General features: G+C 44.5%; 1 protein-coding gene across 10 annotated transcripts in view; it reads left to right on the forward strand.

Moving 5' to 3' along the window:
- NCOA2 (nuclear receptor coactivator 2) overlaps nt 1-23,479 on the forward strand; it is a 1,089,938-nt gene that overhangs the window by 74,287 nt on the left and 992,172 nt on the right. The gene's annotated exons all lie outside the window — the stretch shown is intronic.

Here is a 23,479-nt window from a genome sequence, read left to right on the forward strand (position 1 = left end):
CATATTCATATTGTGACTGGCGATATTTATTATATTTAACCATGCTCTTCTCTTTGAGTGTTTAATTACCTCGAACTCCAGCTGTTCCAAATCACCAGCCCCCTTCAAGACAGCCTCAGCATGAGGATCTTCTTCAGTACGTATTGTTGAAGTTGTCTCTTTAAGTGCCTGTCTATCGGATTTATTTTGACGCCAAATATACCGCTGAGTATGCCTCCTAATAACTGCCTTGCACATATCCCAGACCACGATGGGAGAAGCTGACCCTGTATTCTCCTTAAAAAACTTTCAATTTGAACCAGAGTCCTTGCTACATATTCCACATCCAATAAAAGATACCTAGGGAATGTAAATGATCTAGGTAGCCTATTCTCTTCAAGTATCTTTAAAGTAAGAAGAATATGATTATGATCTGATGTGACTTTCAGGCATATATCTATTTCTGATGTACATACAATTTGTTCAGATACCCAAGCCATATCGATTTTAGAGTATGATATGTGGGGCAGAAAAATGTGTATCCCGGTATATTTGGATGCAATGTTCTCCAAGCATCTCTAATGACCTGTAGCCGACCTAGTTCCCGTATTGCCATACGTGTCCTTTGCATCCCTATGAACTGCCCCTCGTCTTGTAGTATCAATCCCATAATCCATGATGCAGTTGAAATCACCCATCACCACCCGTGACCCCTCCCAATTCCACAACTTCCTTATGATATCATCTACAACTGTGGGATCATCAGTATTAGGGCCATACTGTACACATGGCATGTATTTCTTCTCTTTAATCATAATCTGTGAAGTAGCCCACCGGCCTCCATTATCCGACGTTGTCTTGCAAACTGTCGCCCTAAACCGTTTATTCTTTAATATTGCAACCCCGCGGATAGAGGACCTTTGAGTAGAACATACTATCACTTCAAAACCTAGTTGTTTTAATAATCCCCTATCTTTGTAAGAAAGATGCGTCTGTTAGTATAACCACATGTGGGTTATACTTTTTGAACTCTTCCACCACTAGTTGCCTCTTAATCCTGCTATTCAACCCCGCCACGTTCCATGCTAAACATTTAACCCACTCCATATTAAATAAAATGCATTGCTCCTTTTAGTATCCACCTTAGCTACCTGAATATAATTTCCAGCTACACATTTATCATTTGTTTTCACCCAAACGTTGACCTTTTCTATTTTAAACCCCCACCCATTCCCCCCCAATCTCCGTAGGAGATTGACCCTCCCCCAGCATCTAGAAAGAGGAATCATCCTCTTTTTCAAAGCTACAGCTGGTTTGGCAGCCCCCGAGAGTCCCAGCCCACAGAGGCTTCACAGGCTTTTGCTCTTCATATTATTTACAAATTATAAAGCAAATCATAGAATGAAGGAGAGCATTGAAGAGGAGGAACAAGCATTTGCAATGCAATGGGTCTCGCATTAGGAAAGTTTGAGCTATTGGTATTGTAAATGGCAGAGTTTTTATTTATGTTTTTTTTTTTAAATAGCTAAATTAATAGCTTTGTCATTTACAATGCCAATAGTTATAACTTTCGCAAATGTGATACCTATAGCATTTGTAATGCAATATGTTTTGTATTTACATGACTTAGATGGCATCCCAGAAGCGCAACGGAAGCATCTAAAAAAGGAAACATTTGAAAAATAAAGGAACAAGCTTCTTGGTAAAGCACAGAGAGTAAGCTTTATAAGTAGCATCAGTGGATGTAGTGGAATAGAAAAAGTGAAGATTGGTGAGAATTCCCCAAGTGAAGGCCCCACATGGAGTTACAGATTACATTGCTTCTCATTTGGAGAGAAACAACAAAAACCCATGCTTTACTCATCAGGCGTACAATGGAGATTGAGGACAGTTTGCCTGTTGAGAAGATGGAGGCAGATGCTTCTATTATTGCAAATATCCTGGAAAAAGACAAATCTTGTACTAGAGTGAGGGAGAAAAAGTTAGTAGGAATCAAAGTAGCTATGATGTTTTGAAGAGGAGCAACCGGCCCAATTCAAAAAGCCCTACAGTTTGAGTAAGGGGTTCCTGAAACCAAATCCTTTAAAGCATCTGCTAACGTACCCTTACGAAAACCTCCAAGTTTAGAATTTCGGCTTTCTGCAGGGATGTTCCCAATTATTTGAGCAATTTTATCTTATAAAACGTTGAAAATCCTTACTGAATCCCAGCCCAAAGAAATCTAGGAGATTCAAGAAGATACACGAAGATAGAGGCCAAACTCCAGTAAGGCACATGCTACAGGCCATATTAATCAAATCCAGGTCTTGAAAATGCAATGCAATAGTAAGGTCTCTTCTCTGCTGGGAAGGACACCAAAACACAAAAACAATGAATAGAAGGAACGAAGCAACAACAAAGGTGCATGTTGCATTTTCAGTAAACTCGACTCCACCAAGTCCACGCAACGCCGCCGGCCTGCGACCAGGAAGTCAGGCAGGCCGGGCGGGACAACCGGAAACAGGAAGTAGGAGGGCGGGAGCCTACCCCGCCTCCCACGGAAGAGCCGCGATTGTTTGGAGCACCGGAGCAGGCAGGAGCCTACCCTGCGCCCCGGTGCCGAAGAAGGGAGGAAGAGTCCTGCTGCCGGTGAGTGGGGCTTCGCCTTCTTGCTGGGCTGCGAGGGCGGGGGACATGTGTGTGTGCGCGCGCGCATGCGGCGGCGGGCTGTGTATGTGTGTGAGCGTGCGTGCGTGCGTGTGTGTATGTGTCTTGGAGTCTGTGTGTATGCGTGTGTGTGTGTGACTGTGGGGGGGGGTTGCCTGTCTGGGTGCCTGCGTGTCTGTGTAAGTGTAAGTGCGTGTGCGCGCGTGTGTGTGTGTGTGTCTGTGTGCATGCATGCGCGTTAGGCTGGGAGTATGGGAGGGATGTTCACGGCGCGGCGCAGGACGGAACGTGCGCGTTCGCGCACACGAATCCAGGAAAAAAGCTCGTACACCCTCTTGTCCTCCTTCCCCCCAGACCGATAACTATACGTCTCCAGCTGGACACATGCATCCTTTGGATGCATTACCAGCGAGACCCAAAAAAGGGGGGGGGGGTATTTCTTAGCATACACACCAAATAGACCCTTACATAGCAGAGAAGAGAAAAGTATCCATTTTCTACCCTCTTAAACCACCCCCTCTTTCTGCCACTCACATAGCGCCTTCTTTGCTTCTATCTCAGAAAGGAATAGATAAGATTGGCCCCCACAAACTACTTTCAGTCGAGCTGGCTCTTGCAAGCTTGCAAGTATGCTTGCACTCCAGTAGCTTTCATTGGATCAATCAGTTGTCTAAGCTGCCAGTGTCTATCCATTCTCACCTTAAAATAATCAGAACGGAAAAAAATTTAATAAGAATCAATAGACAAAGGCGATCTAGGACCAGCCTTTAGATAAGGTGCATGACAAAGCAAAAAGTTACCAAAATAAATCAAAAAAGGTCTGGCATATCCAATATCCTGCCTTTTCTGCACCAGTGGCAATCTATGGGCTCTTTGGATCTGACAATCCCAGTCCCGATCCCGAAGGTCCGGTAAAGATTTCTGTTATGTTTGCACTGTGAAAGTTCTGTGGTCTGACCCCTCTTGCCCTTCTGGAATGCCGAACATCTTCAAATTTTGCCTCCTCTGACGATTCTGTAGATCTTCTAATTTTAGTTGCACCCTAGCAAGCAGATTGTCATGCTTCTCAGCCATACCAGATGTTTTCGAAGTCATTTCCTCCGTGTCCGCCACTCTCTGTTGCAATTCAGCTATCTCAGCTATCAATAACCCTACTTTAGTAGTAACTTCTTTCAGAGACTGCTGAATACCCTGAGTGTCTGAACTTGAGCAAAAAGTTTTCTAGTTTCTTGTCTTTGATCCTTAAGATTTTGGAGGATCAACAAGAGCATTGTGGTTTCATTTCTCTGTACTTCCTTACTTTCTGGATCCCCAGATGGTTGCTGCAAACTTGTTTCCTCAAGTGAAACCATTGAAGCTGACCCAGGGCTGTGTTCTAGATCAGCAGTACCCTCAACTGAGAGCCCCATTGCACCACCAGCTTCGTCCGCCAGACCAGTCTCTGATAACCTTGATATCCAGTTTTTGACCCCGCCCTTCGCTTGAACCCATCGCCATATAGGACTGTCAGCAGAGACCCCTTTCTTTCGTTGTTTTAGCCTCTCCTCTCCTGACTTCTGGTCTACACCCCCAAAGGTTTTTTTCAACTCCTTCATAGCTTTAGATTTTTGATTTCTCTTTTTAATATTAGCTGAGCATGGAATTTGCTTCTGTTGAATAACCCCAGCCAGATGTTGCAAGGCTGAGGGGCTTTGGTTCTGCTTTTGTGCTTGATCAGTAACAGACCCCAAAGATGAAGTACGGGAGTCACACAGTATTAAATCGTTAGGCGTAGCTGTTGGGGTTATAGGGGCACCAGGAATACCGGTCACATCAGAAGTTAAGAGAATCATGCCTATAGACCCTCCTTTATCCTGTTCTGGGTTTCTTTGGGTCATATTAGCATCCTCACCCACCTGCTAAACTCAAATCCGCCTCACCATCCTTAGAGATTCCAGCCTCAGTCATTGTCGCCCCTCCTAGGGTATGGGCCGCTTTCTTTCCACTTTTGAGAGTTTTGGCTTCCCCTAGCATTTCAAGTCCAAAGTGTTTACCGATATCCCTGAACTACCAGCGATGCTCTCGCACCCCATAGGAGTCTTTCCCCCATATCTTTGGAGTTCATGTCAGGAATTCTGCCATTATCTGATCTTTTCTTGAGCTGAGGTGATGCCTGCGAATTGTTTGAAGCATTACATCCAGGGGAAGTGGAAGCCAAGTTACTTTGTTGCTCGCTTATAGCTAGGTTCACTACATCTACTAATGTGTTACAAGTGTTACAAATGTCAGCTTCAGCTACCACATCAGAAGCGAACAGTTCCGCTGACTTCCTCGATTGCAGGAATTGTAATACAGGTTTCTCCAGCTTCCCTGACCCAGTATTTAGATTGGAGGAGTCCACCCTCTGAACCTTCACGTCTCCAATATCTGTATTGTCCCCCCACCCCCACGTCGCTGCCGTACTCACCGTCACTCGGTTGGTAGCCCGAGTGCTCCCTACAGTAGTTTTCGGCTGAGCCATGTTCCAATGCACCACCGAGTACAGCTTCGTCTCCGGACTCTAATGAAGATTTCCTTGCAAGTTCCGTGTAAATCGTTGGGCGGCCAAACACTCGGCAACCTTCGTGAATGGCAAACGCCTGGGGTCAATCCTCACAATCGCCTGCATCCAGTACCACGAACTCAGCGGAATCAGCCGAGTCACCACAGCAGGATCACAACAGCGAGTCCGTCCGCCCATAAATCAGTTTTTTCTGTGTTCTCTATGTTTTGTCGTAAACTTCCGTATGCGCTGAGACGCTGAGATCACAGTAAAAAAAAAAAACAATGTCGCCGGGGTTCCTTATTCAAATCTTTCCTTCTTGCTGTATTTCTTTAATCATTGCTCAAGCCTCCGGAGCTCCTCCATGAACCGACCCTCTTAGACGGCGTCAATCCGCTATCTTAGCTCTACCCATCTCCTCTGAGGATTCAAAGAAGTATGACCTGGACTCGTGGATCCCTTTCGGCAAGGCGTGGGAAATCAGCATATTGCGAAGATTCATTGCCTTCAAATTTTACTTGACTTCTGCAAAGGATCTGTCTTTATCCTGTACCAGCTTCATATAATCTGGGAAGATCATGATCCTGGACCTCATGTAAGGTAAGTTCTCGATCTCACAGGCCTTTCGGAGTATCAAGTCCCTGTCTCTGTAGTTCAGGACACATACTAGAAGCAGTCTGGTGTAGGCACCAAGGGGCAGCCTAAGGGCCAGCGATCTATGAGACCACTCCAGGGCAAACCATTTGGAGAGTCCTCACGCAGGAATGCACAAGCTAAATCCTGGACTCCAGGAGCAGAATAGGATTGTCGCCACAAACCCCACAAAGCGCAGATTGTTGCATCTTGATCTATTTTTAGCATCTTCCTCCTGTCTCTCAAGGTATTTAGTGGCCAAAAGAAGCTTGGTAACAATGCGTTTACGAGACATTTTCTTCTAGGATTGAGACGCATCCCTCTGCGATCCAGTTAGCCATATTACGGAGGTCCAGATGAAGCAGGGTGACATCCATGCAGACCTTCAGAATCTGTGTCTTGACTGCCTCTCGGGCGCCTTCAGACTCCAAGCCGCCAATGTGGGCCTATTCACTCCTCTGCTAAGTGCGGGGTTCTTGTACAGCACTTGCTTCTGGGTCGACCCAGGGCAGCCACCAGTATCCCCAGGCTACAATGGAAGACAGCCTGTGCCTCCGAGTTCCAGCAGTCAGGCAGGCCAGAGATTCGCTGCTGGATACCGTTGCTACTGCTGGATCCTGCTTGGTCCACAACTCCCTCACTGGAGGAGGCTACAGGGGGGAGAAGGAACCCTCTTTCAGGTCCCTCAGGCATGGATCGAGCCACTTGAGGCTGTCAGTTCAGCAGGCCGTGTTTCCCGGCTTGCCTGCTGTGTTTACCAGGTCTCTGGCCGTGGGCTCTCTCTCCAGCACGACGGGTCCATGTGTCTCCTGCGTAAAAGGAGTGTGGACTACTCCCTTAATCAGAAGATTATTTTAATAAAGGTGTAGTTTTAACTCCGTTAAAACATTAGTGACAGCGGACATACATTTGGTCGTGTTAATTTAGACCAAGAAGTCCTATACATAGAAAAACGACATAGGTCGACTTGTATGCAGTAAAAGCACAGGTACTTCCTCGTGCGTCCTCCCCAAAGCGTGAGAGATGGAGTTTTCTTATGAGTCAAGGATAGAGCCCCATGGGCGCGTGGTAGGGGGAAATCTTCACGCCCGGGTCATTTCCTCTCGGGCGACTCCCCTCTCGAAAATCTACAGCGTCCAAGACCATCTCTCACGCTTTGGGGTGGACGCATGAGGAAGTACCTGTGCTTTTACTGCATACAAGTTTGTATGTTTGTTGTCTCGCCGCAGTTGGTTTTGGCGCCTTAGAGGGCACCAGCCACCAAGCGAGCCTTTTTTCTTTGATCCTGATGAATGCTGAGTTCACTAGTACCTCGCTATAGCAGAAACATGTCATGTCGACCTATGTTGTTTCCCTATTTGTATTCAGTTTTCTCACTTTGGTGGTAGTCATTGCTCTACTGCTTTTGTCGTGTATCTGAATATTTATTGTCACTCTTTTGTTGGCTTGTTCAAGGCAAAAACACATCACATTGGCAAAAAAGGATAAACACACAGAAGTCTAGTGTCCGCATATCAACTTTCAATCCTGAGATCACATCAATCCAATCTTCTATCACTCCAACCCATTTGCTCCACATTCGGCGACTTTTCTTAGGACATCCCCTGGCCACGTAAGGAGGCCGTTCCTACTGCGGCACACCAGTCCACCCCTCTGCGCCAATGTGGGCGGGGTAGTGTTCAACCAGTGAGCTGCAATGTCTCTATTGGCTACCACCAATGCTGTATTAAGGAAGAGTTTCTCAGCTCTGTTGCCATCCAGCCCCGCAGTAACACCCAGGAGGACACGTATAGGATCAAGAGGAACCTCTCAGCCCAAGACCTCCGGGAGTTCTCCTGTTAAGGACTCCCAATGCCCCTGTATCGCAGGGCTAAGCCATACCATGTGATAGAAGTCTGCAGGAGAGTGGGGGCAGCGGAGACCGAGAGCGTCAGGCCGAAGCCTTGCGCGGTGGAGACGCAGCGGTGTAAGATCGGCAGCGTGTAAGAAGTATATTTGGACCGGCTGAAGCCTCGCTGAGACCCAGTGCTTAATTTGAGCCAGTGATTTCCGGTGTTCGGCAGCGGTACTTAATTTGCAGCACTGGCACTTATGACAGTCAGCCACATGGTGGGCTTTTTTATCTGAAATAGAGTGTGTACAACTAGTTGTTTACTAATTCAATATGCCTTAAAAATGACTATTACCTGCCGCCCAAGCTTATCTTAATGCTTTAGTGGCCTGGAACAGTCTGAATTGTTACAATTGTACCAGTGCAATGGTTAGTAACTGGTTTGGTAGTATCTTTAGCAGCGTTGGCAGGGGCAATGGGATGTGCAAGCTGCATTGGCCTCCTGACGAAGGCCCTGGCACTTAATTTCTTATAAATTAAGCACTGCAGTGAGACAGCAATTGTTTTAGGGGCCATCAGGGCGTCTCTCCAATCGGCGTCCCCAGGTGCTCCGAGCCAACCCTCCCATTTGTCCCGGAGGTGGGAGAGGGAGTTGGGGGGGGGGGGGGGGGGGTATTGTTGGTGAGTGAACGATAAATGCAGGAAATCCCTCCTCTTCCCAAATCACCTGGCATGACCTGTGCTTCGGGTGGACTATACTCAGGTAAGGAAATGGCATCTGGAATATAGGGGCAGAGGGCATGGCGCAGCTTTAAATATAGGAGAAATTGAGAGGAGTGGAGGGAGTGTCTGGCCTGCAAATCCTTAAAGGAGCGCAGATGGGTATCACTCCAGACATTGACCAGCAGGGAGATCCCGATGAGGTATCCGTGCCAGAACCCTGATAAGGAAGCAGCCTCTCAGAGTCTGGTGCCGCACCACAAGGGGGTTTCTCGAGTCACCCTGCACGACCAGCGGGTAAGACTCGGTGAGGCCCACCAGGCCAGGAGTACTCCGCGTGTGACCTCAGGGAAGCCTGGGGAACAACATCTTCATACTGCATCCCCTAGATAGAGGAAAAACCCAAAGTGTGCAGTTCCAGGCGATATGCCGGGTTGGACCAGCCGCCGTTAAACCAATCGTGGACTGTAAGGAGCCTAGTTGCTAAGTAATTGAGATAGATGCTAGTCATCCCAAGACCTCCATCAAAAGGCGGGATTCAGCCTGGGCCTCCGTCCCCCCCCATAAAAACTTAGTGGCCAGACTGTCCATTTCACGGAACCAAGACCTAGCAAAAGAGAGTTGTGTATTTTGGAGCATATAACAAAAGCGAGGTAAAATCACCATTTTAAAAAGGGCTATCCTTCCCAGAGGGTATAGGGGCAGCGCACGCCATTTAAGGAGATCAGCACGGACCTGCTTAACCAGAGGGGTGACATTCAGTGACCATGCAAGGTCAGGAAGAAGGGCTACCCAGATCCCCAAGTACTTGAAGGATTGCCGTAGAAGGGGAATCGTTGACTGACTATAAAAGCACTTGCAGGACAAGTGAAGAGGACCAAAACGGACTTGGCCGGGTTGAGCTGAAGGCTGAAAGTGCACTCAAAAAGGTCCAGTGCTCGGAGGCATCTGGGCCCCGATTGGGCCAGGTCAGCCAGGAACAGCAGTACATCGTCTGCATAGAGCGCAATCTTTTCCTCTTCAAAGCAGAGCCATCTCCATCCCGTGAGTGAGTGGTCAGATCGAATAAGACAGGCAAGGGGCTCCATTGCCAAAGCAAATAGGATCCGTGAGAGGGGGCATCCCTGCTACGTACCTCACCTAATGGGGAAGGGGCAAGACAGAGCTCCGTTGACAAGGACCTGCACCCGGGGCGCATGATATAGCGTCTTCACCAAGTTGCAGAAAGGGATTCCTAAGCTCATCTGCACCGTCTCCAGGTAACCCCAATCACCCGAATCAAAAGCCTTCTCAAAATCGACAAGAAGGAGAGACCAGTAGGGGAACAACAAATACCGGTTCGCAAGAGCAAGATGAAGGCGTCTAAGACAGTGTCTGGTCCCTTAAAGAGGCACGAAGCCGCATTGGTCTGGATGAACCAGATTAGCTAGATATGGTCGTATGCGGTTGGCCAAGGCAGAGGCGAAGATCTTCAGCTCAGTATTGATAAGTGAGATGGGGCTATTGTCCAAGCAGCAGCTCGAGAGGGTCTGAGACTTAGAAATCACTACAATGGTAGCTGGGTCCGTCTCTGGGCGGAAAAAGCCACACTTCACTGCTTCATTGTACATCGCCATGAGAGGTGAGACCAAGGTGTCTCGGTAAGATGCATAAGAGAGCATGGGACCCATGTCTGGGCATACCCGTCCCAATCGGGGTGACAAATGCAAAAAGAACAATTGATGGACAGAATGCAGAAAGTCATACATTCAGCCCTGTAGAGCGATCTGGGTCTAAATCAATCATACAGGGGCACCAAACTATTAAATACCTTGTCAGCCAAGACTCAACATCAGTGGTCTACCTATTTTTATGTCGAGCCTGGGCATCGCATGCGCAGTGAGGCATGCTTTATTCAGTCATGGACTTGAAGCTCCGCCCACTCTCTGTCCAGATTATTCAATGGCTTATGTCAGTGTGCTTTGTAAAGGTTCGCTTCCGATTTGTTGATAGGCTTATTAGTCCTTCCTGTCTGTTGTTACCTCCCATAAGGACTGGCCCTTTTACATGTATTCTAATTCGGGAGCTTTCTTTAGCAGTTCCAAGAACTATTTACTTAAATAATGTACACAGCACTCGTGGGACGCCAGCTTCAGTAATGGCGACTGCTTCCTAACAGATTTTTCATTTGCATTTCTTGTTTTCTGTGCGGCTCACCGCACTACATTTAATTTATTTACTTTTAATTTATTTACAGCGGTGGCCGCATGGGTATGCGCAGCTTGCCAAACTCCTTTGCTGCTCCGTCTTGTTTTAGTAACTCAGCGCGTCGCCGGCTTAATGGGTGTAGTGTTAAATAAATGCGCTCCCCCACAGATGCCCTATAGGAGCGCTGTCTTAATTAAAGACATCTGCTTGTTTTGTTTAAAAGCGCCCCATATCGCACTTTCACGTCCATGACGGCTGCACTCCTTTCTTTAGATGCGGCTCGTCTAAAGAAAGGTTTGAGGCCGCTGTCAAAGGGAAACCGCTGCATGGGGTGCTTTTACAAAAAAAAATTTGTTTGTCAACTTGACAAGCAGATGTTTTTTTATAAACGCGCCCCATAGAGCTATTTCACTTTATTGGCAGCCGCACCCCTTTCTTTGAACGCGCGGAGTCTAAAGAAAGGGGCGCAGCTGCCATTAACGTGAAAGCGCGGCACGGGGTGCTTTTCCAAAAATAGCAATTGCAATAAAATAGCAAGTGCAATGCAATGCAATTGGGGACATGATGTAGCCTTCCGGCTAGAGTGGTCAACCTCGAAGCAGGGAAACCGGGTTTGAGTCTCTGCAAGAATGCACAACATCCTGTGATTTTGGGTAAATCACTTAATCTCCCCATGCCCAACAAAAACAACCATTTGCAATGCAATAGGTCTCGCATTAGGAAAGTTTGAGCTATTGGTATTGTAAATGACATTTTTTATTTGTTTTGTTTTTGAAAATAGCGAAATTAATAGCTTTGTCATTTACAATGCCAATAGTTATAACTTTTGAAAATGTGACACCTATAGCATTTTAATGCAATATGTGTTGTATTTACGTGACTTACATGTATTGATATTACAAATAACAATGGCTTTTCTTTTTTTTAATAATTAATACTTAAATAAAAGTTATTGTAATTTCTAATGGCAATAGCTTAAACTTTTGTAAATAATTTTTGTGAAGATTATGTTCAGTGTATTTTATTGTGACGAAAATCCAAGAACAGAAGTGAAATATTAACATCTTTTTGTTACATTTGTAATAAAGCTTGAAACATTAAGAGAACATATTTGAACCAGTTGTTGTTGTTGAATGGTTGCACAGATTGATGCTGTGGTGGTGCTGAGTGATGCTGTGGCGTTCAGTAATGCGGTGGTAGCGCAGAGTGATGCTGTGGTGCCCCTGAGTGATGCTGTGGTGGTGCTGAGTGATGCTGTGTGCTATGCTATGTTTTGTTTGGCTATCCTATGTTTTGTTTTGTTATGCTATGCTATGTTTTGTTTTTGTTATGCTATGTTTTGCTATCCTATGTTTTGATTTGTTATGCTATGTTTTGTTATGCTATGTTTTGTTATGCTATGTTTTGCTATGCTATGCTTTGCTATGCTTTGTTGTGCTATGCTATGTTTTGTTGTGTTGGGTATGCTATGCTATGTTTTGCTATGCTATTATGTTTTGTTTTGCTATGCTATGTTTTGTTGTGTTAAGCTATGCTATGTTTTGTTGTGTTTTGCCATGTTTTGTTATGCTATGTTGTGTTATGCTATGTTGTGTTATGCTATGTTGTGTTATGCTATGTTGTGTTATGCTATGTTGTGTTATGCTATGTTATGCTATGTTATGCTATGTTTTGTTATGCTATGTTTTGTTATGCTATGTTTTGTTATGCTATGCTATGTTGTGTTATGCTATGTTGTGTTATGCTATGTTGTGTTATGCTATGTTGTGTTATGCTATGTTGTGTTATGCTATGTTGTGTTATGCTATGTTGTGTTATGCTATGTTGTGTTATGCTATGTTGTGTTATGCTATGTTATGCTATGTTATGCTATGCTATGTTATGCTATGTTATGCTATGTTATGCTATGTTATGCTATGTTATGCTATGTTATGCTATGTTTTGTTATGCTATGTTTTGTTATGCTATGTTTTGTTATGCTATGTTTTGTTATGCTATGTTTTGTTATGCTGTTTTGTTATGGTTATGCTATGTTTTGTTATGCTATGTTTTGTTATGCTATGTTTTGTTATGCTATGTTTTGTTATGCTATGTTTTGTTATGCTATGTTTTGTTATGCTATGTTTTGTTATGCTATGCTAAGCTATGTTTTGTTATGTTATCCTGTTTATTTTTGCTATCCTATGCTTTGTTTTGTTATGCTATGCTGTTTTGTTTTGCTATCCTATGCCTTGTTCTGTCATGCTATGTTTAGTTTTGCTATCCTATGCTTTGTTTTGTTATGCTGTGCTATGTTTTGTTGTGTTTTGCTATGCTATGCTATGTTTTGTTATGATATGCTTTGTTGTGTTTTGCTATGTTTTGTTTTGCTATGTTTTGTTTTGTTTTGCTATGTTTTGTTTTGCTATGTTTTGTTTTGCTGTGTTTTGTTTTGCTGTATTTTGTTTTGCTGTTTTGTTTTGCTTTTTTGTTTTGCTGTTTTGTTTTGTTATGCTACGCTTTGTTTTGCTATGCTTTGTTATGTTTTGCTATTATGTTTTGCTATGCTTTGTTATGTTTTGCTGTTTTGTTATGTTTTGCTATTATGTTTTGCTATGCTTTGTTATGTGTTGCTGTTATGTTTTGTTTTGCTATGTTTTGTTTTGCTATGTTTTGTTTTGCTATGTTTTGTTTTGCTATGTTTTGTTTTGCTATGTTTTGTTTTGCTATGTTTTGTTTTGCTATGTTTTGTTTTGCTATGTTTTGTTTTGCTGTTTTGTTTTGTTATGCTATGCTTTGCTATGTTTTGCTATGCTTTGTTATGTTTTGCTTTGCTTTATGTTTTGCTGTTTTGTTATGTTTTGCTATTATGTTTTGCTATGCTTTGTTTTGCTATGCTTTATGTTTTGCTATGCTTTAGTATGTTTTGCTATGCTTTTTTTTTTTTTTTTTTCTTTTTTAATATCCATGATTTTTTTATTGGGACTCTCTGAATGGGAGTCCTTTTCTTCTAGTGAACAACAGGCAGAAACATTCTCACTGAGCTCAGGCTTAAAATGATTTGCTGCTGGGAGAATATCCAAGTGGACTAACCTAGTTCTAGGTTACAGCACGCGTCTTTTAAGTACTAACATCATTCTTTTGATGGCAAAGTAGGAATATAAACATAAATATAAACATAAATACAAAGGAAAATAAGAAATATTAATAATGCAGTTTTATCTTAAAAATACTTTTCAGGTTATATCTTCGACTATATATACCCTCACGACATCCTTCCCTTACTGATTTGCCGGCCCGTTTTTCCAGTTTACAACTGGATGCCAAATCCGCTTACCCAAGGATCTACCTCTTTTACCTTTTCTGTCATAGATTGCTTTTTCTAGGTTGTAAGTTGACAATAACCGAGCAATCCACATTTGAAAAGTTGGTGGTGCCCTGTCAAGCCATAATGTTGCAACACATATACGATATACTGCGGATACCATAAACATAAACTCAGTAGAAATATCCTCTTCCCCCTTCGCCACCCCCAGCAATAGTAATTTATTTATTTATTTATTACATTTATATCGCGCATTATCACCGATTGGTCTCTAAGCGCTTGTACTTGGGAACTCATCATCACAGGAGGATAGACAAAACAGATTATACTGAACCCCAGGCTTCTCGGAAAAGCACAGTTTTTAACATTCGCCTAAAAGGTAGTAAGTTTGATTCCTTCCTTAGACCTGGAGGCAGCTTATTCCAAGCAGCCGGCAGGGTCGTTGAAAAAGCGCGTCCACCAAGGGTGGTCAGACGATAGCGCGGGCTTACCAAGAGAACGTCCTCAGATGAGCGCAAAGTTCTTCTAGGGATATAATGCACCAGTCTAGCTTTAATATAACTGGGAGCGTTGCCAAAGACCGCCTTGTGTGCGATGCATAGACCTTTGAATAAAATCCTCTGCCTGATGGGCAGCCAATGTAATTGGTAGAGCAGAGGAGAGGCATGCGTGCCCCTAGCTTTCCCAAATATCAGTCTAGCTGCATCATTCATCACAATTTGCAGTCGTGAGAGTTATTGCTGGGTAATCCCGATATAAAGGGCATTCCCATAATCCAAGCGCCCTAAAATCATTGCCGACACCACCGTCCTGAGAGTGGAAAAAGACAGCATTGGCGAGATTTTCCGAAGTTGCCTGAGGAGGCCAACGCATGTGCCTACCACCGACGACACTTGATCTTTCATAGATAGGTGATCATCAATATGAATGCCCAAGCTTTTCACCACCTTTGCTGGTATAGGGGCCATGCCCAACTCCTGAGGCCAGAGAAGATCGTTCCACGGGTTGCCCGAGATGGTAATGGGCAACACTTCGGTCTTCTCTGGGTTGATCTTTAAGGAGTTGGACGACATCCAGTTGCTCGTAAACTTTAGGATGTTGTGTAACCTAGCTTGGGCTGCAGATGGATCCTCAATTTGTATGATTATCTGAGTGTCATCGGCATAGTTGTAGATCTGGCACTGCATCTGGTTTAGAGCGGCAATCAGAGGCTGCAGGTATATATTAAAAAGGAGCGGCGACAGGGCTGATCCCTGCGGTACCCCACATGTTATTGCCGCTGATGTAGAAATTAAATCTGACAGCTGGACCCTCTGCGATCTTCCCTGCAGGAATGAAGTCAGCCAGCCCAGTGCGGTCCCCCCGCACAATTCATCAGTAAGCTTGATTTTGTAACCTAGTGATACATCAATACATTTTTCAATATCTTTTTTCAAGGAATACAGTTGCGGGCATTTTGAGAATACATGAATTATATCCGCATCAGTAGCATCACAACTGGGACACGTAGTACCTGTGGTACCCCCCCATTGTGCAATCCTCGCTGGGGTGTGGTACAGTGAATACAAGGTCTTGTAGTGCTGTGACTGTAGGGTCGCAGAACATAAGATTGTTCGACCCAAGTCTAAAGATAGCTGGAAACCCTCTGGTTGTAGATCAGTTTTTTCCGTCCACTTCCTAGCAAATTTGTCTCTATCATCACTTTTGTATTTACCCAATTCTGCATATAGGCACCGGATTGTACAGTGAATGCTATTCTCGATGTAGTCCATTATACGACATGAGCCAAAACCCAGAGATCCACCTTGTTTATTTGAAAGATAGCTTCTAATCTGGAGATACTTAAAAAAAACTATTATTTCCTACCTTAAAAATACTTTGGATCTCATGAAACTGCAACATTCCACCCTGTTGGTCCAATAGATTCCCAATTTTCTTAATCCCTTTATTATCCCATTCCTTCATCACCGAGTCCCTAAATATCTCCCCAGGTAGAGATCTATTAGTATACAACCGTGTGTATCTATTGTGCCTTCCCAAGCCTATTTTCTTTGAAATCATATTCCAGATAATGTAAGCAGCTTTAAGAGTTTTAAATCTTGTGTGTTTAAAATAACTGAAGTCAATAGTATTCAAAAATCCATTTACTGCCCCATCCCCCATCACCACCGTATATACATTGTGAAACCCTTGTGAACTAGCTTCCTGTTCTGTACTACCGCCACCAATTAATCCCTGAAAATACTGCATAGCTACAGCCCAGTAGTAAAACCTAAAATCAGGTGCCCCCCAACCCCCTCTTTCCCTTGGAAGTGTAAGATGTCGATATGCTCTTCTAGTTTTGCCCTGTGCCCAAATAAATTTATTTACTATAGCTTCTATCTTGTTAAACCATATATGTTCGAAATATAACTGTATAGCTCTAAATAAATATAGCAGTTTAGGAAATGTAATCATTTTTACTACATTTATTCGTCCCATCAGCGTCAAATGTAATCTGTGTACCCTTTCTGTGTTCTCTTTTACTTTATTTAATAGGGGTCTGATGTTGAGGTCTACCAGGCTATCAAGGTCTGCCGTAACCTTTATACCTAGATATGTTGCTTCCCTAACCACTCTAGTGTCCTGGAATATCATATGATCATTTTGTACTATTTGGATTTTCCCACTATTAATTTTGTATCCTGAGAGTGCCCCAAAGTTTGATGCTTCTCTCTCTATCTCAGGTAGTGCTATGGCTGGATTGTTGGTAATAACAGCCACATCGTCTGCATACGCAAATACTTTATAGCTTCTTTCATATAGCTCGATTGGGACAATGCTATTGTTTTTTTCCAGTCTTCGCAGTATGGGGTCAATATAAAGGGCGAAGAGCAGCGGGGATGCTGGGCATCCCTGTCGTGTCCCTCGTTTTATCTGAACTGTTTCAGTGTATCCTTTATTGATTCTTATTCTAGCCGTAGGGCTAGAATATACTGCCTGTATCGCTCTAATATACCCTCTGCCAATTCCAAACCACTCCATTACCTCCCACAGGTAGTCCCAAGAGACCCTGTCGAAGGCCTTCTCCGCATCCAGGAATATGACCGCGACAGGGTCTCCTGCAACCCCCATAGCATCCAAGATCGTGATCATTTGCCTAGTGTGTTGTGTGGTTCCCTTCCCTGGAATAAACCCGTGCTGTGTTGTGCTAACCAAGTGCTCTACAACCTTACTTAATCTATGTGCAAGTGTTTTTGTGAATATTTTAGCATCCGCATTCATAATTGTTATTGGACGATAAGACCCAGGTTCTAAGGGGGGCTTATCTTTCTTTAATATTACAATAATATCAGCCCCTGCCCAGGATTGTGGTACTGATTCTCCCCTCTGTGCCTGAGTAAAAATTTCGTACATATCTTTCCCTAATATATCCCAATTTTTTTTATAAAACTCTGCTGGTATCTGATCTGGGCCGGTAGCCTTCCCAGAGGGGAGGCTATTCATTGCTTCCTGAACTTCCTGTAGTGTGAATTTAAGATCTAATTTTTCCTGCTCGTCATCTTCTAGCATTGGGTGTATTATAGTTTTAAGATATTCCGTGATCTCCAATTTTGATTTGCTTATATTCTGTTCATAAAGGTTAGTGTAGAATCTCTTAAAAACATCCCGTATATCTGTTACCTTATTTACAACTTCTCCTACCTCATTTTTTATTTCCTTGATCTTCCCCGCTGCTAACTTCTGCCTAGTTCTAATAGCCAGAAGGTGCCCAATTCTCTCGTTATACTCATAACTTTCCTCCCTTTTGGCTAAGTAATTGGCCGCAGCCCTCCTTACTACGCTTTCGCTCACCTCTGCCTTCTTCAGCTCTATATTTAACAGTAGGTCTTCCAAAGGATCTTGATTACTAATTGCTAATATTAAGCAATCTTCTAGTTCCTTTAAGTCCCTTATCCTTATCTCCATTTCATCTTTTTCCCTCTTAGTCCTTTGAAGCGTAAAACATAGGGTTTCCCCCCTAATGCCCGCCTTAAAGGTATCCCAAACCATGCCAGTTGCTGCTGTTCCTCTGTTAATTTCCCAGAATTGTTTAATCCAAATCCTCATTCTGTTCACGTAACACTCATCTTTAAGGAGTCCTCTCTCAAAGGTCCAGTTATAAGGGTCCCTTTCCCCTGCTATAACCTGTGGGAGTGTCATTACAAGCGGGTTATGATCGGATAAAATCCTAGGTAGCCTCTCCAATTGACTAACACCTACTAAAGAGCTAGAAATCAGGAAGTAATCTAGTCTAACAACCAATCTGTGTGGTGCTGAGTAATACGTACTACCCGTCCCAGGTGGATGTCTCTGCGCCCATAAATCGACTAACGCATTATGTCTCATAAGATCGCATACAGCCTTACAAACCCTCTTCTTCCTCCCCCTATACATCCCCCCTCCCGTCATGCCCTTCATGCCCAAGCCATTCATCCCATTTATATTCAAATCCCCGCAACATACGATTGGTTCAGGCCATAGAGGCAGTTCCTGATCCAAAAATTCGAGAACCTCTGGGTCATCTTCTGTGGATCCATAAACAGAGACTATGGTACAGCGTCCTGCATTTGTTTCTCCATCAATTATAACCCATCTCCCCCTCTGATCTTCTTTTTTTCTTTTTGTTTTAAAGACTCCTTTTTTAGCTAGTATAGCTACCCCCTTGGTCTTAGTTTCTTGTTTGGTGAAGGCTAATACCTCAAATCCCATCTGTTCGAGTAGATATTTGTTATTTCCCTCTATGTGTGTCTCTTGGAGACAAATTAAATCTAGTTTCAGTATTCTTAGCATTGCGGCTACTTTTTGTCTTTTTGCTCCGTTGTTTAGACCACAGATATTTATAGAGGCAATCCTAAGAGTCATCGCATAATCTTGTGTCTTTCCTTACTATGGTGCCAGGTTCTATTCTCTCTATCTCCTGCATGTACTGCTCTTATCTCAAGTGCTTTATATTTATTTGTTTCCTCTTTGCGTGTTGTATTCACCAACCATGTGACCACCCCTCCCACCCCCCCTCCCTTCTCCCCTCCCTCTGTCATCCCCCCTCCCCCTTCTACAGGCAAATAGGTCAATCCTGACCTATGTGTGACCTCTATAGCTGTAGCATCGCCCCTCTCTCCTGCCCTTGCCTACTGCTTAATACCTTCTCCTTTTATGGTGTTTTTGGTGGGGTTCTCCCTCTTTTATTCTTCTCTCTGCTCTGTTCCGTAAGCTCCGCTAGGAATTCTCCTGCTTTAATTTCTGATACAAACACCCTAGTCTGCCCCTGATTGATAATTTTTAATCTCGCTGGGTAAAGTAGATATGCTTCTGCACCTTGTTTCTGCAAAGGGGAAATCAATTGCCTTAGCTTCCATCTTCTTTCAACTGTCACGTGACAGAAGTCAGGCCTGGCAAAGAATGTAACACCATCATATGTTTTCCTATTGTCTGGCCTGGCTCTGTCCATAATCTCCTGTCTAGCAAGAAAATTCCCCAAAAACACAAGCATCGCCCTTGGTAGTGCATTCTGCTGAGCCCCTTGATTTCTCTTCATTGTGAGTGGGAATCTATGGGCTCTTTGGACTTCAGACTCCCATTGCCACTGGGAGTCAGGGAAGGACCCTTTCAGGAGTTTGATAACGTACCCCCTTGGATCTTACCCCTCCACCCCTTCCTCTATACCAAGGAGTCTTACATTATTCCGTCTTTGACGGTTTTCAAAATCCTCGAGCTTCCATTGAAGATCTTCAATTTTTTTCCCTTGCTCATTTTTGAAGTCCTGCCAGTCCGTCATCTCGTCCTCCATTCTCCCCGTTCTCTGTTCCACCTCTAAAACCCTCTCCTCGACCACCTCGTACTTCCTGTTTAATTTCCTGATTGATGCCTGTATTTTCTTTGTGTCCCGCCTTGCTCTCCGACTTTCCACCCTGGCCTCAGACTGTATCTGCTTCAATGTACCAAACATCATCTCCATCGTTATATTTTGGGGTGTCGTTCTCCCTACTGAATCACCTCCTGCCCCACTTCCTTGTCCAGTTTCTTGATATACCCCTGAGGTGGCTGAATAGTCCCATGACAGTTTATTTCTGCCACCCTTGGTGCCCCCTCCGCTTCTTCTTGCTCCCGAGTTCTTTTTCCTTTGAGTACTTTTGCCCCTTGAGTGCCTGGAGTTGTCGGAGTCTGAGCCAGAGCCAGTGGTGGTGAGCTCCGTTGTACTGTCCCCCACTTGATCACTTAAATCTGTAGAATCTGATCCTTCGTTAAGAGAGTAAAACTCGGGAGACCCCCCTCTAGCACCTCTGTTCTCTGCCTGCTGCTGTGGGTCTAAACTCGCCAGACTTCCCCATTTTGTTAACTGAGATTTACTGATAGCACTGTTGGTAGCACTGTTAGGCTCCACGATTAGCCCAGCTTCTACTGTCAGCAGTGCATCCATCATCTGTATATTATTGTGTCTTTCACGCACCCCCAAATCATCCTGCAGCGCCCCAGGCTCCCCTCCGCTCACCGTAGTCATTAGAGTTTCCTCTGCTTCCAGTCCGGCAGTCCCCGCGTAATGCGTGATAGATTGTAGGGGCTCCGCTGGTTGCTCGGCAACTGCGCTGTTTACGTCCTCGAGGACGTTTTTCATTCTTTCCGCGTTCAGCGTGACCGTCTGGATCTTGGTGCCGGTTACATCCTCATCCTCTGCCTGCATCTGTATTCCGAGACCGGGCCCGGATCTGGTGGAAAAGGACTCGGTTAGGGTAGGCTGTCTCATGACGGACACATCTTTGGAGGGGAGGGGGAGGGGGTTTGCACGCTGCGATCTGTGTTTCTCTTTCGCAAGCGGAGCTTTAATCAGCGGCGCATCTTTCTGTGCATTGATCGCAATCATCTCCGGTGTCTCGGGTTTCCTCTCCGAAACCTCGCTTTTCTTTTGCTGAACTTTCGTCACAGTAGCCGCCAGTGTCTGCTTCTTACTTGCCGGTACTGCTATCTTCGGTGTTGCTCCTGTAGCTGAGGCTGTTTCTCGAGTTGTCGGGCCCTTGCTCACCCCAACTGCATGTGCAAGCCTCTCCTTTTCCTTATCCCTGTTGCGCTGTGACATCGCGGTAGCGGCAGTCGGTATTCTCCGGGCTCTGATTCTATTAATCCAATATTTCCTCCAGCCTTGCAGGGTCACTAGAGCTGTTTGTATAAGACGTCTTCTGCCAATGCCGCTGTCTGTAATAACCTGGATCAAACCACCCAGCGCGAGCATCACTTCGTTCACACTACCCACATCTTACTGTGAGGGCAGGAGAGAGAGTAGGGTGCGACTTCTCCCTACAGCGTTGTAGCGGCCATCTTGCCCTCATGTTTTGCTATGCTTTAGTATGCTTTGCTATGCTTTAGTATGTTTTGCTATGCTTTATGCTATGCTTTGGTATGCTATGTTTTGGTATGCTATGTTTTGGTATGCTATGTTTTGGTATGCTATGTTTTGGTATGCTATGGTTTGGTATGCTATGTTTTGGTATGCTATGTTTTGGTATGCTATATTTTGGTATGCTATGCTGCTTTGGTATGCTATGCTGCTTTGGTATGCTATGCTGTTTTGGTATGCTATGCTGTTTTGGTATGCTATGCTGTTTTGGTATGCTATGCTGTTTTGGTATGCTATGCTGTTTTGGTATGCTATGCTGTTTTGGTATGCTATGCTGTTTTGGTATGCTATGCTATGTTTTGTTTTGTTATGCTATGCTATGTTTTGTTTTGTTATGCTATGCTATGTTTTGTTATGCTATGCTATGTTTTGTTTTGTTATGCTATGCTATGTTTTGTTTTGTTATGCTATGCTATGTTTTGTTTTGTTATGCTATGCTATGTTTTGTTTTGTTTTGTTATGCTATGCTATGTTTTGTTTTGTTTTGTTATGCTATGCTATGTTATGCTATGTTTTGTTATGCTATGCTATGTTTTGTTATGCTATGCTATGTTTTGTTTTGCTATGCTATGTTTTGTTTTGCTATGCTATGTTTTGTTTTGTTTTGCTATGCTGGTGAGGGAGGGTGAGGGAGGGTGGGTGGGTGGGGAGGGTGAGTGGTGATGAGGGGTGAGGGGATGTGTGAGGGTGAGGGGGTGAGCTGCAATCTGCACCAGGGACGGCATGGTAAAAAATAATCGATGTGCCGCTGCTTGAAATACACAACAATATTCTGGCGGTGCTCAAGTCCAGAGTGACGTCATCTCCCGACCACCACCAGATCTCACAAGGGTCTGGGACCCTATGGACAGAGAATTACACAGCCACTATGGCAGAAGAAAACCTGCATGATGCTGGTAGAGAGCACACGCGTCATCTGTACACATGACATGCTAGAGAAAATTCAAATAAAACACTGCACACCATCTATTGTTACAGCGCAGCGCACCCATCTCTGGTGCAAGTTCGCGCTGCCGGAGATCATATGTCTCCGATATACTGTCTGCGATGTAACCGGCGTCCAATGATCGCACACATCAAAGGTCACGCTGCCAGAAACAAATAACACATTTCTATATTACCCACCCTCAGGCGGCTGATATAAATACACATCTCCAAGGCACAGCAATGCAGGCAGGCGGGACACGCATTGACAATCCAGAGCCCACAACGTCCCATATAATGTGCATCACTGACTCGCACAGCGAGGAGCCATAAAGGACAAACATTACTGATGCACAAACAACCCAGGCTGCTAGAAAGAACATGCAGCCTCCTTTCGGTCACTGTCAGAAAATGTGCACACATGAGAAGGCTGAGAGACGGGAAGCAGGGGAACAAAAGAGACAGGGCAAAAAAGAGACCGAGAAAAGGAGGCAACGAAAGAGGGGAAAAAGAGGAAGAAGACAAAGACGGAAAATCAGTATCGCGGGAGCAGGGCTTCAAAAGGAGGGTGAAAATTATATAGTGGCGTTTTAAGAGAGAAACGAGGAAACAAAAAATATGCGCGGAGGCAAAGGGAAAGATTAATGGTAGGTGAGAGGGTGAAAACAAAGCCAGTAGGAAATATGTCGCCAGAAGAAGGGTCTCGCAAAACAGGCCAGTAAACCATGTGTCTGTTTATCTGGAATACACAAAATGTCTGCTGGGTACGAGCACAGCGTGCGACGTACTTTGAGCCTGAGGCTGCTCTGTCGTGGGGGAGAGGGAGGGGCAGGTGTGAGAGGCTGGAAAAGCAGATGGCCACAAAGGAATGCAGGAAAAGCAGAAGCGCTGTTTTAGAAACATTACTGATGCGCAAACAACCCAGGCTACTAGAAAGAACATGCAGCCTCCTTGCAGTCACTGTCAATAAATGTGCTCACATGAGAAGGCTGAGAGAGACAGAAAGCAGGGGAACAAAAGAGACAGGGCGAAAAAGAGACCGAGAAAAGGAGGCAACAAAAAGTGGAAAAAGTGGAAGAAGGAGACAGAAATTCAGTATCGCGGGAGCAGGGCTTCAAAAGGAGGGTAGCGTTTTAAGAGAGAAACGAGGAAATAAAAAAAATATGTATGCGCGGAGGCAAAGGGAAAGATTAACGGTAGGTGAGAGGGTGAAAACAAAGCCAGTAGGAAATCTGTCGCCAGGAGAAGGGTCTCGCAAAACAGCCCAGTAAACCATGTGTCTGTTTATCTGGAATACACAAAACGTCTGCTGGGTACGAGCAC

Source organism: Lissotriton helveticus, chromosome 4_1 (genome assembly GCF_964261635.1).
Source record: "Lissotriton helveticus chromosome 4_1, aLisHel1.1, whole genome shotgun sequence".
NCBI classification, from domain to species: Eukaryota; Metazoa; Chordata; class Amphibia; order Caudata; family Salamandridae; genus Lissotriton; species Lissotriton helveticus.